Genomic DNA, 14706 nt, shown 5'->3' with positions numbered 1-14706 from the left:
TTATCAACATTTCATGGTGTATCTCTTTCCATTCTTTTAATTTCAACCTACTTATGCTGTTGTATTTGCAGTGAATTACTTGAATACAGCATATTGTTGGTTTGTGTGAGGATTTGTTGTTGCTACTGTTGCTGTGTTTGCTTGTTTGATCCACGCTGTCAATCTCTGTTTGTTAATTGATGCATTGAGACAATTTGCATCTAACTGTTGATATGTTAGGGCTTAAGTCTGCCATTGTACTTTTTGTTTTCTATTTATTTTCTTTGTTTCTTGTTCCTCTGTATCTCTTTTCTTATCTTCTTGTGGGTTACCTAAACATTTTTAGGATTCTATATTGATTTATTTATAGTGTTCCTGAGAATACTAGAATATAACTTTCTATAATTTTCTTAGTGTTTTCTCTAAATATTGCAAAATATATGCATAACTCATCCTGTTCTACTGGCGTTAATGATCTAACACTGTGAGCAAAGCATAGCCCCCTTACTCCTGTTTGGATCTCTTTACATACTTTTGAGGATAATGATAAACCGCCTCCTTTACATACATTATATGCTACATTAGATGGTTTTTAATTTTTGCTTCAACCAGCAAATATGACTTAAGAAACTCATAAGAAAAAGGATAGTCTGCTCTGTTTACCGCCCCCCCCATTCTTAGAGTCTTCATTATCTCTGAAATTCCAAGCTTTCCTCCATTATCATGTCCTTCTGTTCAGAGAACTTCCTTTAGCTATTCTTTAAGGGTATATTTGCTAGCAACAAATTCTCTTAGTTTTTCTTCATCTGAGAATGCCTTTGTTTCCCCCTTAATATTTTTCAGCAGGTATAGAATTTACTCTTGACAGTTCTTTTCTCTCTGTACCTGAAAAGTGTTGCACCACTTAATTTGAGCCTCTTTGGTATCAAAAGAGACATCAGCTATCATTCAAATTGGTGTAACTTAGAAGTAACATGTAGTTTCTTTCTGACTGTGTTCAAGATGTTTCATTGCCTTTCATTTTCAGATGTTTAATTATGATGCGGCTTAACACGAATTTCTTTATTTTTGAGACAGGGTCTCACTCTGTCACCTGGGCTGGTGTGCAGTGGCACATACACAGCTGACTGGAGCCTCGATCTCCTAGGCTCAAGCAATCCTCCCACCTCAGTCTCCCAAAAAGCTTGGACTACAGGCACATGCCACCATGTTTGGCTAATTTTTGTATTTTTTGAAGAGACAAGGTTTCAGCATGTTGCCCAGGCTGGTCTCGAACTCCTGGACTCAAGCAGTTCACCTGCCTCAGCCTCCCAAAGTGCTGGGATTACAAGCATGAGCCACCATACTGTCCCTAAATGAATTTCTTTGGATTTATGCTACTTAAGATTTATTCAGCTTCTTGAATAGTTAGGTATATGTCCTTCTCTCAATTAGGGGAGTGTTAGCCATTGTTTCTTCAAATACTTTTCAGTCCCACTCTCTCTCCTCGCCTTTTGAGACTCCAACAGTATGACTGAGAGCTATTGTGCTGATGTCCACAGGTCTCTGAGACTTTGTTTTTTTATTTTTCAGTTTATTCTCTCTCTGCTCTTAGGCAGGGTAAATTCTATTCATCTTTTCTCAAGTTCACTGGTTCAATCCTCCATCATCTCCACTGTTAAGCCATCCCTTGAGCTTTTTATTTGGTCACTGTATATTTCAGTACCATAATTTCCATTTTGTTCTTTTTATTACTTCTATTTCTTTGCTGAAATGTTTTATTTTTCACTTGTTTCAAGATCATCCGTAATTGCTTATTGAATCACTTTTATGATGGCTGCTTTAGAGTCCTTGTTAGATCATTCCAACATGTGATTCATCTCTATGTTGGCATCTGTTGATTATCTTTTCTCATTCAAGTTGTGATTTTCCTACTCTTGGTATGGTAAGTGATTATTTTTCTATTGTATTCTGAGCATTTTGAATATTATAAGACTCTGGGTTTTTTCCCCACAGGTTTAAGGAGAGGGCCAGATGGATATGTCTGTTCAGCTCCCATCAGGCCTGCCTGCAAAGATGGGGTCAGCTCTACTCCGCTGCTGCCTCTGAAAGGAGGTGTTAAGCTCGGCTTCCCACTGTGGCCTACTGACAGCAGAGGCAGAGGGAGCTGAGGGATGACTCATCACTTTGTTGTTGCAGGGTAGAGGCAGAAGCTCAGTTTCCCACTGGGACCTGCTGACATGAAGAGAGGGGCAGGAGAGAAGCAGAGTGCCAACCAGCCCTATCTCCTACCACCTTGTTCTGCCTTATGGAGACCAGGTTAAGGTACAGGCAGTTTCTCTCTAGACACACTGATGATTGCCAGTTGGATGGGGGTTGAAGGTGTCAAGTGTAAATAGCCCCACAGTGCATCACTCCCTTAAGTCTCACTGCTGCCAATTGGAAGTGGAGGTTCAGCTCATGGCTGGACCTGCTGACACCACCCTAGCAGGGGAGTCAGAGCAGCTATGCCTGCTAAATGCAGCAGAAGTGGGGATGGATGGAACATCAGCTTCCCGCTCCATCCTGCTCAAAATGCAGGGCAGAAGGAGTGGGGGAAGAGCAGTTTTTCTGTTGGTGTTGGACTGGAGTAGGGCAGGATTTGACAAAAATATTTCCTGTCATTAGGCTTCCCTCTACCCCGTCCTCTGCACAAACCAACAGGTTTTTCTTCGTACTTTTCAGGCCTGTGTCTGTTGGCCGTTCTAGGATGGGGACTTAAGCAGCACTCTGTCCAGGAGATAAGGGAAGCAGTAGGAAAGGCAGGGAGCTCACCACCGTGCTGTTCCTCACATTCTAAGCCTCCAGGCAGTCTGTCTTGCCTCTGTCCTTCCGCCTTCCTGTGCCTACTGCTGGGTTAGGTCCATGGATTTTTAGTTGTCATGGGGAAGACCTAAGAGGACTGGGGAGACTCTACCTTGGAGGAAACGAAAGCCTCATCCTTTTTTAATGCCACTCTTAGATAGAAATAGGGATGCCCTCCCTAACCCCCACAATAGGTGAGGTCCCCATTACCTGTTTCTATGACAACCCATGTCCTTCCTGTGTGGCACAATCAGTTGTTTTTTTTATAGATGTGTGTGTATGTGTGTGTGTGTGTATGTGTGTGTGTGTGTGTGTGTGTGTGTGTCTATCTGTCCTGGCTAATATTGGTCTTCATCATCCCTTTTCTTTTGTTTTTTTTTTCCGATTTTTCCTTTTCCTCAGTGGAATCTAAGGTTCTCATCATTACTCATCAACAGGACGCACAAGGACCCAAGAACACGGACATGTCCTGCTCATTGCTGTGTCCTCTGCGCACAGCACAGAGCCTGAAAAAGAAATCACGAGTTGGACTAAGGCACCAGTGCTGGATGCAGGGCTCCTTTCGGTAGAATTTCCCAGAGGGCCTCAATGACGTGGCTGATATTAGAAAGACAAAACAACAGAGCCAGGCAGATGACACTCGGAGGCTCCCTGACAGAGGGGACATCAAGTGGCCAAGACCCACTGTGGAGATGAGTTTGGTGCATTTTCAGAGCAGCAAGGAGGCCAGCAGGTATAGAGGGAGGCAAGGCAGCAGACCACAGGGGTCGCCGTCTGCCAGCGCAGGAGGCGATGGGAAGCCAGGAGGGGACATGACCTGATTTGGGTTTGGGGAAGAGCCCCATCTGACACCATCTGCGTGATCTGCATGGGCTGCAACAGGCACCCAGCGAGAAGGCTGCTGAAATGCTGATGAGAGATGGGGGGCGGGCCCTGAGTCCGGCTAGGGAAGACATTAAGGGGTAGCTGGATTTGGGAACTCACCACCTGCAGAGAGCGAGGGGTAATAATGGGGCAGCGTTCGGAAACCCTTGGACACAGTAGGGCACCCCCCTCCAGTAGAATCTGATTTCTCCTATCTCAGCCCCACCCCGCCAGGGACCTCTGCAGAGAACAGGGTCTGCACCAGCTGCCCCAACTCTGAAAAGGATACTCTTGCAGAAGCAGATATTCCTGCATGTTTTGCCTGTGACTTCTCACCACAGGCTTTTTGGGGTCTATCTCAGCATACTCCGATGCTGGGGGCCTCCATGGAAGCATCTCCCCCAAAGCCTCACCTGCTAAATCTGGACCACTTCAAGCCAACCTGCCAGCCACTGCCTACCAGAAATCTGCCACGCATCCAGAGGCTGTGCATGGGATCCTGTTCCAAAAGCACAAGGGAAATCCACTGCCTTCAAGATCGGTTCCAAATCTCATGAAGGCAAGAGCACTGGAACTCTAAGCATCCTCCCCTCCTGCCCCTTCACCTTACAGATGGGGACGCTGAGGCTAAAAAAGGCGAAGACCCTGAAACCCTGCTGTAATCATTAGGGGGAGTGCTTCGGGGTCAGGTAGGTCTTGGATTCACGTTCTAACTCCACCACCTCATTGCCGAGAGCTCAGGTAAGTGACTTTCCCACTCTCAGCTTCCTCTTCTATAAAATGTGGATAACAGTAATAGCCAACCCTTAACCTGTGTCTGATGTTATTTTAAGCCCTTTACATATTCACTCTTTAAATTCTCAAAACAGCCCCATGAGACGGGTACTATCAATGCCTCTATGTTACATGGGAAAGTGAGGCACCCAGCGCTTAGGTAACTTGATAAAGACCACCCAGCCAGTAAATGCAGAGCCAGACCCAAATCCACCTGACCTGGTCTTCAAGTCTGTGCTCCCAGCCAACCCCACCCTGTCTCCAGTATGCCCTTGAAGATGACCTTATGTCCTTGAAGGTCCTCTTATGTTAATTAATATATGTCTGTAAAGGGCTGAGCACAGTCTTGGCACACAGTCAGTGCTCAATAAATGCTGGCAAAGGTATCAGGCACCACCTGCACTCTAGGGAAACAAGTGGCCAGACGCAGAGTCAGCTCTCAGGGGGCTGTCGGTCCCATGCGGAGGACAGAGGAGTGAATTGTCACTTACACTGCAGACAGCAGAGCTGGGACCAGAGACATTCAGGGAGGCACAGGAGCTCAGGGAGGGGAAGTGGAAGTGGCAGAAGAGGAAACAGCACATGCAAAGGTAAGGCAGACCCGGGGACCCAGAGAGGAGACAGGAGCCACTGTGGGTCCTAGAGGTCTAGGAAGGGACACAGTGAGTCGTGAAGGAGTTTTCCAGGGTCGCCGTAGAGCAGGACAGGATTAGATGGGGAGAGGGTGGAGCCCGGGGTCAGAGGTCGGTGGACAGCTGCCAGGGTGGGGGCTGAGCTCACATCCAGGTCCTCACTTCCTTACACTCCATGGGCTTGGCGGTGTTGGGGGATTCACAAGGTTAGTAGTTGTCCCTAACCTCCCTCTTATGGTGTGCTCCAGATTGGAAAGAGGGATTCTGTGGGCAGACGCTGGCACCCCGACTTCCTCCCACTTCTCCCCACCCCATCCCCGCTTTCCCTGGAGCTGTTCCTGCAGCAGGAAGCACCCTCATTCCTGACAGCTCCAGCTCCCAGCAGACAGGCTGCAGGTGCCTGGGCTGGGGGAGCACTCAGGAGAGACAGCAGACAGGGGCAGTGTGGGTGGAGCAGCAGAGCCTGGACAATGCCACTGTCGGCGTGGCACTAAGCTGTGTCCTGAGTCTGGTGCCGCAGGTCAGTACACAGCTACATCGGGGATTTTTCTTTTTGTGTACTCGCCCTTGGTCCCATTTGATCTTGACAACCACCTGTGGCACCATATTAGCGCTGACCCCACTTTAGGCCGTGGATATGGGCACAGAGAGGGAAAATGACTTTCTCAAGGTTAGGCAGCTGGGAGGTGGCAGAGCTGGGATGATCTCTGTCTCTGCCATGTGATGATACAGCAAGAAGGTGGCCATCCACCAACCAGGAAGAGAGCCTCAGCAGACACAGAGTTGGCTGACACCTTGATTTTGAGGTTCCCAGCCGCCAGAACCATGAGAAGTAAATGTCTGCTGTTTAAGCCCCTCAGTCAGTGGTATTTGTTATAGCAGCCTGAACTGACCAAGACACACGCTCACCCCGCAAGATGACACACACTCGCTCACAGTCACTCAGACACAGACCCCACATGCTCACATTCCACGCCACCCTTTGCCCTCTCAGTAAATGCGGGCTGCTCTTCAGAGACCAGGTTTGCATCCCAGCTCTGCCATCAATCTCCACTGACCACCCAGGGGGCCCTGTGGGCAGCAGTCAGGAGTATGTTAAGGACCTTCTGGAGGAAAGCAGCACAACCTCAAGAAGAGAGGACCCTTGCTGTGTGTCATTGGGCGTGTCCCTTCACCTCTCTGAGCCTCTCTTTCCCTACCTGCAGAACAGGGATCATTCCAGATTAAGATGCACTTTATTCATGGCTCGTTTTCATTCTTGTCTCTTCTGGGTGGCTGACCTCAGCCTGGAGAAAGGAGGACTGAAAGGGGCCTGGGCTAGAGACAGGAATGAGCCCGTGTGGCCCAAATCCCAGGACACTAGGGTGACTCCCTGCAACTTGGAAGCTCAAAAGAAACAGCTCAAGAGGAAAGAAAAGGCATTTCTGCTTCCCAGAGCAGAGGCTGTCAGTATGGGATGTCACACGCAGAGACGTGAAGGCCGGTACTGGAAATATTTAAATTAGTAAGCATTCAATTATTTACTCTGGGCTTTGTTCCACAGAGGATTTGGAAGAGCATGCAGCAAAAGGCCATTCAACAAAGAGAAAAAATAAACAGAAACACAGACGTCAGGACCAAGGAACACAAACCACAGTGGGCATGGGAACCCGGAGACAACAGGGTTCCTCCATTGGCTGCCCAGAGGCGGACAGGAACTCCACTCATCCTGGTGACCTGGAGGGAAGAGCACAAGGTCAACCCCTCCAGACTTTTCTAAGCCTTTCTGCTGTTTTTTAGCTCAAAGCAAAGGTCACAGCTTCTGGGTTTTTTCAGCTTCTGAAGGAACTCCGGATGTGGGAGCTCTGGCACACAGAGTCAGGGGCAGGGCAGCATTAGGCGCCCTCAACCCATTTCCCCTGGAGATAATTCCAGAAGAAGGAAGGCACCCCAGCCAATTGTTTGCCACCTGTGCTGAATCCCCTGCAGCCTCCTCACACCCTGCAGTAGGTGATTGGGTATTTCTAACACTTCGCATTGCTTCTCTTCCCCAGGCTGAGAGCTCTGTGAAGTGGGAAAGGTTCTGGATTATAGGCTGTGTGGACGCGGTGTCTGGCAGCTGCTCAGTCAACACAGGTCAGTGGATGGACAGGAGCCGATGACTTTGGTTCAATTCAACACACTTTGATTAGAAAGCTGCTCTGAGCCACCTGGGATAGAGCAATTCACAGCCTGGGCCCGGAGTCCTATTTCACTGGAGAGGGCAAGTTCAGGAGAGGGAGGAGGGGGAATGAACTCGTGTTCATAGTGCACCTGCTATGGGCATGCTTACCATTATTCATGTTTCACAGCAGCCCCTGATGGGCAGAATAATAATTAGCCATATTTTTCAGAGGAGGAAGCTCTGGGTTCAGAGGAACAAAATTCTTTCATCAACAAATATTTAGAGTCTATACAATGATCCAGGCACTGTGCTGGGCACTGAGGATCTGGGGTGGGAAAACAGGCAGGCATTCTGTTCTTGCATAGCTTGTAGGCTGTACGGGAGAGCAGCATTAAACAAGAAAACACAGATGAATGGATGATTACCAGTTTCAGTAAGGGCTGGAAAGAAAGAGAGTGGGAGGCCAGGAGTGAGGACAACAGAGGGAGGAAGCATTTGGTGTGTGGAAGGGGGAGTCAGGAAAGTTCTGATGAGACTAAAGCCATAAAGAGAAGGGAGAGAAAATGGAGGTATAGACAGCTCCACGTGCAGTGGCTCCGAGATGGGGAAACACAAGTGCCATGTGGCTGGAGAGGGAAGAGCAGTGAGGTGCAGGGGCGGGGCCGTGTGGGGCCACCTGAGCCAGAGGAAAGCCTGAGGACTGCGTTCATAAGAGCACCAGGATCCAGCGAAGGCCTTTAGGCAAGGGAAGAGAGACAGGATCTGAGTTTATTTTATTTATTTATTTATTTTGAGATGGAGTCTCACTCTATCCCCCAGGCTCACTGCAACCTCCACCTCCTTCCTGGGTTCAAGCAATTCTCTGCCTCAGCCTCCCAAGGAGCTGGGATTACAGGCACCCACCACCATGCCTGGCTAATTTTTATATTTTTAGTAGAGATGGGGTTTCATCATCTTGGCCAGGCTGGTCTTGAACTCCTGATCTTGTGATCCACCCACCTCAGCCTCCCAAAGTGCTGGGATTATAGGCGTGAGCCAATGCACCCAGCCTGAGTTTATCCTTTATAAAAATAATTTCTACATTGTTCAAGGCAGAACCAGGACTGAATCTCCACACATCTCCCCAGCCCCCCACATCATGCCATCATGCTATGTCATTCGTCCACCCCATCCCCACCCAAGCCTCTGCTACCAGCCCCAGCACCCTGGGTCCTCCCCTTTCCCTGGGATGGAGGTGTGCTGTGTGACCTGGAGCCAATCTCCTGCCCTCCTGGCCTCAGTCTTCCTCTCTTCTCCCCTCAATCTGTAGCATTTCCTGTGGAAGGCCCTGCTCTGGGATTCCTGCTGATGGCTTGATGTGAGGGCAAGTGAATGAAGGACCCTGGAACAGGCCTAGGCAGGGCCTCAGGAGGGAGCAGGGAGGAGGTTCAGGAGCCAGAGTCTTGGGACAGGCATCCAGAGGCCTAGGGCTTCTGCCCCTCAACCCCAGAGAGGCCTGGGGCAGCCCATGACTCCCCATGACTCAGCCTCCCTATCTGTGAAATGGAAACCAGCCTGCTGTACACTGTGGATGATGTAATCCAAGAAAAAACCACATTTGTAATCCCAGCACTTTGGGAGGCCGAAGGAAGGGTTCACTGGAGCCCAGGTTCACTTAGAGACCAGCCTGGCCCACATGGCAAAACCTTATCCCTACAGAAAATACAAAAAGTTAGCTGGGCATGCTGACACACACCTGTAGTTCCAGCTACTCAGGAGGCTGAGGCAGGAGGACCCCCTGAGCCTGGGAGGTCGAGGATGCAGTGAGCCATGATGACACCACTGCACTCCAGCCTGGGTGGCAGAACGAGACCCTGTCTCAAAAAATAAAGTAAGAAGTTATCCAGCCATGGTGGTGCACACTTGAAGTCCCAGTTAGGACGGCTTGAGCCAGGAGGCTGCAGTGAGCCTTGATCATGCCACTGCTCTGCTCTTGAGCCTGGGTGACAGAGCAAGACCCTGTCTCAAAATAAAAAATAAAGTAAAATAAAATTCGAAGCCCCCCAACCTACTAAATGGACCCTCCTCTCAGCCAATGGGATTTCAAAGAAACCTAAAACACTAGTTAATGTCGTGATGGGAATGGAGGGTCAGACACGCCTCACTATTCCCGCCTCCCTTTGGAATTCAGCACAGCTGGCCAGCATTAACATTAAAGCAGCCATCTTAAGACTTACAAAACAGACTTTGTAGCAATAAAATACCAAATTCCAAACTGACTCTAGTATAGCATCATATGACAGATAACAGGCAAGGAAAGAAATCAAAATATTTTACCCCAAAGTATATTTCTTTGACGTATTTTTAAATGGCCCTGCAAAGTTGTCTCTTGTGAGGGAAATTTACATTCTGTAGAGAATTCCTTTCCCTTTCCAGGTCTTTTTTTTCTGATCCTGAAGAGATTAGCTTCCAGTCCAGCTCCTTTTAGAGGTCTGAATAGAAAACATTTGCCATCTACCGCTGCTGCGAGTGGCCACCTAAGAGACTTCATCTACATTATAAGAACCTTGGTCTCTAAACTCCGTATCTTAAGCCAGACACTCTTTTCTGTTGAATCCAGGTCTTTAGATAATAACTTAACTCATTCAACCATTTGCCCAATTGCCAATCGGAAAATCTCTGAATCCACCTACGACCTCCCCACCTTTGAGTTGTCCCACGTTTCCAGACCGAACCAATGTATACCTCACACGTACTGATGTCTTAAGTCTCCCTAAAACATGTAAAACCACGCTATAACCCAACCACCTTGGGCACTTGTTCTCAAGACCTTTGGAGACTGTGCTTCAGGCCATGGTCATTCAAATTTGGCCCAGAATAAAACTCTTTAAAAATATTGTACAGAGTTTGACTCTTTTCATTGACAGCGCTTACTGGTAGCATCCGGCTCCTGACCCAAGTTGTGTTCTGGGAGCCGCCTAGGAGGATGATCTGGCTCCTTTAGTGATACCACACCCAGGGGCAGTCCGGGGAGTGAGGGCGGGCCAAGGTGTACCCCGGGTGTCCAGCTGGAGTCCTCTTCACTGTGCCCACCCTCTGTCCCCACACAGGTGAAGGTGCAGGCAAAGGGCTGACCGCTGGGGGCAGAGGCCGGCGGGGAGGGGAAGTGGAAGGCCGGCTGCAGGGGTGATGGCACCCTGGGTGAGCAGTTACCCTCCAGTCGGAGTGTGTGGGTCAGGGTCATTGTGTGTGTGTGTGTGTGTGTGTGTGTGTGTATGTGTGTGTGTGTGAATGTATGTCTGCATGTGTGTCAGTGTGTTTGAATACATGTGTATGCATGTCTGCACATGTGTGTGTCTACATTTGGGAGTGCATATGTGTGTCAATGTATGCTTTTCTGTGTATGAGTACATATGAGTGTATATCTACATGTGTGTCTGTTTGTGTAAGTATTTATTTCTGTGTATACATGTGTGTATGACTGTGTGTGAAAGCTCTGTGGCCCCCAGGCCCTTTCCCGCACCTCCTCCTCACTTCTGCAGTAGGCTTGGGGAAGATTCCAGAGGGGCCTTGGGTCCTGGTCCTTAATGTCTCAGCCTGACCAGCATTTGGGACCAGGAAGGTCTTTCTGACCTGTCCAGTCCTTGGCCAGCCCCTCCCCAGCCCGGGAAGCACCCAGGCCCACCCTGCTGCCTGGGCATTGCCTCAGCCCGCCCTTGGTGGATGGACCTGGGACACAACTGTGCTGTTCTCTCTTTTCATGCTGCCAGGAGAGACCACTATGCCTACTCCTACTACCCATAAGTAGCTCCACCTGGCCTGGGAGGCCCCGGCCCCGCCTAGGGGAGACTTCCCGCCCCCACCCTCTCCGGCTGGGCTCAAGCTCACTGCTCCCAGCCTGGCCTAGCGTCTGTACGGTTCTCCAAGGCCACTGAGGCTTCTGACTTTCCCTCCCCTGTTCTGTCCCCCCACTCTGCATCTTCCTCCTCAAGTCGTGGTCACCAGTGCTGGAGCTGACTCTGCGGAGTCACCTGAGCAAGTCACCTGTCCTCCCTTAGTCTCAATGTCCTCTCCACCACCAGGGCAGGTCCTTATGTCCTTGAAGCATTCCTTGTGGTCAGAAGGATGTCCTACAGAGCACAGTGGCTCATGCCTGTAATCCCAGCACTTTGGGAGGCCAAGGTGGGTGAATTGCTTGAGCCTAGGAGTTTGAGACCAGCCTGTGTAACGTGGCAAAAATCTGTATATACAAAAAATAGAAAAATCAGCCAGGCATGATGGCACATGCCTATAGTCCCAGCTACTCAGGAGGCCGAGGTGGGAGGATCACTTGAACCCAGGAGGTTGAGGCTGCAGTGAGCCATGTTCTGGCCACTGCACTCCATCCTGGGCAACAGAGCAAGACCCTGTCTCAAAAAACACAAAAAACGAAGTACATCCACATCCAGGAGCATCCTTACACAGGTCCCACTCTGGAGTCCATGCCTGTGTGCACGTGTGTGCTTGCATGCATGAGGACCGGCCAACCGGTCCCGACACTGGCGCCTCTGTTCACAGTACAGACGACTCTCAGATCCCCATGAGTTCCTTCCCCAGCCAGGCAGCCCCAGCTCTGCAGACCCACCTCTTGCTGGGCGCCTCCTCTGGGCCAAGCCCTGGGCTCAGTTCTGGACACAGAGTCCCCAAGGCAGCCCTGACAATAGGATCTCTTATCACTCCCACGTTACTGATGAGGAAACTGAGGCTCAGAGAGGCCGAGGGACCTGTGGGAGGTCGCAGAATGTGCCCGAGCTGGGACACAACCCAGGCCCCTGCTGACTTCACAGCCTGCCTATGCTACTCTGTCTTCTGTCTCTGTACTCTCCTCTGCAAGTCTTCCAGAACATTCCTCTCACACCTCCTAGAGCAAGCCGAGATGGCGCTGGGCCAGCCCTAAGGACGGCAGATCTTTCACCTCCTCCTCCCTGGGCGGCTCCTCACCTTGCTGATTCCCACATGAGCTTTTCCAGCAACTCAACACCCAGCGACTCTGCTGAGCCCCGGGCTCAGCTCCTGCAGGGGCTGCGGACAGGCCGCTCTCCCTCCCCACTGCTTGTGCAGTTAGTTTTCAAAGCCAGATGCAGAACTTTCCAAAGTGTCTGTATTAAATTCCATCTGCTGAATCTCGCACTGAGCTCAGCTGGATGCCAGCGGCGTTAGTGTCCCTCCCGGGTTCCGGCGTCTGTGGATCCGGTTGGTTTGTTTCTCCAAGGCTGGGAACAGAGCTGTGGCACGACCGGAGACCGCCTCTAGGCCAGCATCCGCTCACTGACAGGGCCTCTCTGGGCTCCACGCACAGCCACCCTGGCCGGCTGTCCTCTGTCTGTGGCCCTGTCTGTCTTCCCTGTGGCTTCCTCTCTCTCTCTGTCCCCTTCCCCATCTCTCCATCTCCTTGTTACTGTCGCTTTCTCTCTTCTCCTCTCCTCCTCCTTCTCTGTCTCTCCCTAGCCCCTTCCCCACTCAAAGTAGTCACGGTCACAGCCACAGAGGCTGCTCCTTACCTGCCCCCAAAGGGGGCTTTGGCTCCAACCTGGGCCACAGTGAGGGCGATGCCCAGAGCCTGGCAGGGACTGGGAGTAGGAGGCCTGGGCCTGCTGAGCCGTCTCCCATCCAGGCTGGGAAGGCTGTGCCCTCCTCAGTGCCCAACAGCAGTTGCCCTGGTGGGGACACACAGCCATCTTCTTAGCACGGGAAGGACATCCTGGTCCTGGCAGGAGGGGCATCCAGAGGTCATCTTGTCCCTTGCCCCAGGACAGGCTGGCTGAGGTTTTCCTGGGAAGACCCTTTCATTGGCCTCCCTGTTCCCATGGATGGTCGGTGTCCCTGAGCCCTCAAAACCTGGAAGTCCTTTCTCTGATCCACCCTGCATCCTGCATGCTGTAGGGCCGAGCAAGTGAACAGCTCTTTCCGCTGGCCCCTTGGGCTCACCTCCAGCCTTGACAAGAGTCCCAGGTTGTTTCCCCTGTGCCTGTTTCTTGGACCCTTCATCATGGAGCTGTCCCCTGCCTCTCCACCTCCTTCTCTCCCTCCCACTTTCTCCAAGTTTTTCCAGGATCACAAACTGCTGTCCTCATGCATGAAACTGGGCCTGGAGGCCTGGGCCGTGCAGGGCCCTTGCCCAGAAGCTGCTCCAGAAGCTCTGCCCCTCCAGTGGAGGGACCGGGGCCTCTCACCTTCTCCCCCTGCTGCTTAGGCTGATGGGGGAGAGGGGCTGGGCAGGCTGATGGGGGTGGCAGGAAGATGGACCCTGGGTGGGTTTCTGTTCCATATCCTTTGTGGCTGGTAATGGGCCGAGGCCTGGTGGTTTCTGGGAGAAATGGGCACAGGACTGAGAGGCGCAGGTTGGAGCTCAGCCCCTGCCGACAAGAAACCGCATCAATCAGGCTATTGCCAAACCCCAGTCATGAGGAAGGAGGATGGCTTCACACAGCCCATTCCCGCTGCTGGAGAAAATCAATTTGACTGTAGGTCTTGGGAGCGGATGAGGGGAAAGGGGATGGAGGTGGAGACACACTGTGCTGGAGCCAGGCCAGCCACCTTCCTAGTTTGGGGTGCAGTGGGGCAGGGGAACTGTCTGCTGTGACACCAAAGTGGGCCTGGAGTGGCTTTCCCTTCCATTTTCTGAGCCCATGGGGACAGTGAGACTTAGAAGCAGGATCCCAGCCTGAGGTCACTGCTGCTCCATGCCTTGCCCTCAGCAAAGGTCCCCAGGACAGGGACCCTGCCAGCTTCATTTGGGGGAGGCAGCACTCTCTGGGTTTGATGAGTGAAGGACGGAGGCAGAGCCCTTCAGCATCCAGAGATGCTTCAAGGACAGCTACTGGCTCCAGGCCTCAAGGCCCTTGACTTCAGGGCCTTCCCACCCACCTCTGAGTGCTGTCCAGCCCCACACACTGCCTGTGTCTCCTCCCATCAACCCCCCAACCCCACCCCACAGGAAGCTGGTGAAAGATACCAAGACCACTGTCAATTACTGCCAGGAGAGGACCCACATGATGAGCGCCATGGGCCAGAGCTTCACAGACCAGAGGCCCCTGCAGGAGGAGGAGTGGCTGGGCCTGTCCTTCATGGACACCCATGGCTACAGCTCCTGGGGTGAGTACCCAGCCCTCCGGTCCCTTCCACATTGCTCTGGGGCTCCTGACCCAAGTCAAAAGGATCAAGCCTCTCTGGAGTACTCCTCACATTGGATGAGTTCTGTTAACACCATGAATCAAAATCGAAGCATCTATCGTGCCCCTTCTGGGTACCAACACTGGACTAGAAACACAGAGAAAGCATATGGGGTATCTTGTACTGAAGAAGCTTTTAGAGCATGGAGGACTTAGACACAGACTCATGCTAAAGCCCTCTGCTGGACACTGCTCTGAACCCACCTAACAAATATTAAAAGCAAACCAGCATAAGCAAACTGTTTCCCAGTAACTTAGCTATATGCCAGACAAAGCTCAAGAATATTTACAGGAATACAAA

At 51.1% G+C, this 14706-nt stretch overlaps 1 long non-coding RNA gene across 1 annotated transcript in view; it reads right to left on the bottom strand.

Moving 5' to 3' along the window:
• LOC116529148 overlaps positions 1-12614 on the bottom strand; it is a 75453-nt gene extending 62839 nt beyond the window's left edge. The window contains exon 1 of the long non-coding RNA XR_004259406.1: positions 12175-12614. This is a non-coding gene — a long non-coding RNA (uncharacterized LOC116529148). The remainder of the gene's footprint in view (positions 1-12174) is intronic.
• Positions 12615-14706: the final 2092 nt, after the last annotated feature.

The sequence above is a fragment of the Sapajus apella genome, unplaced genomic scaffold, assembly GCF_009761245.1.
Source record: "Sapajus apella isolate SASKATOON/1434 unplaced genomic scaffold, GSC_monkey_1.0 scaffold62, whole genome shotgun sequence".
NCBI lineage: Eukaryota > Metazoa > Chordata > Mammalia > Primates > Cebidae > Sapajus > Sapajus apella.
Note: the sequence above shows the minus strand (reverse complement) of the source record. Positions and strands in the feature narration are given on the sequence as shown.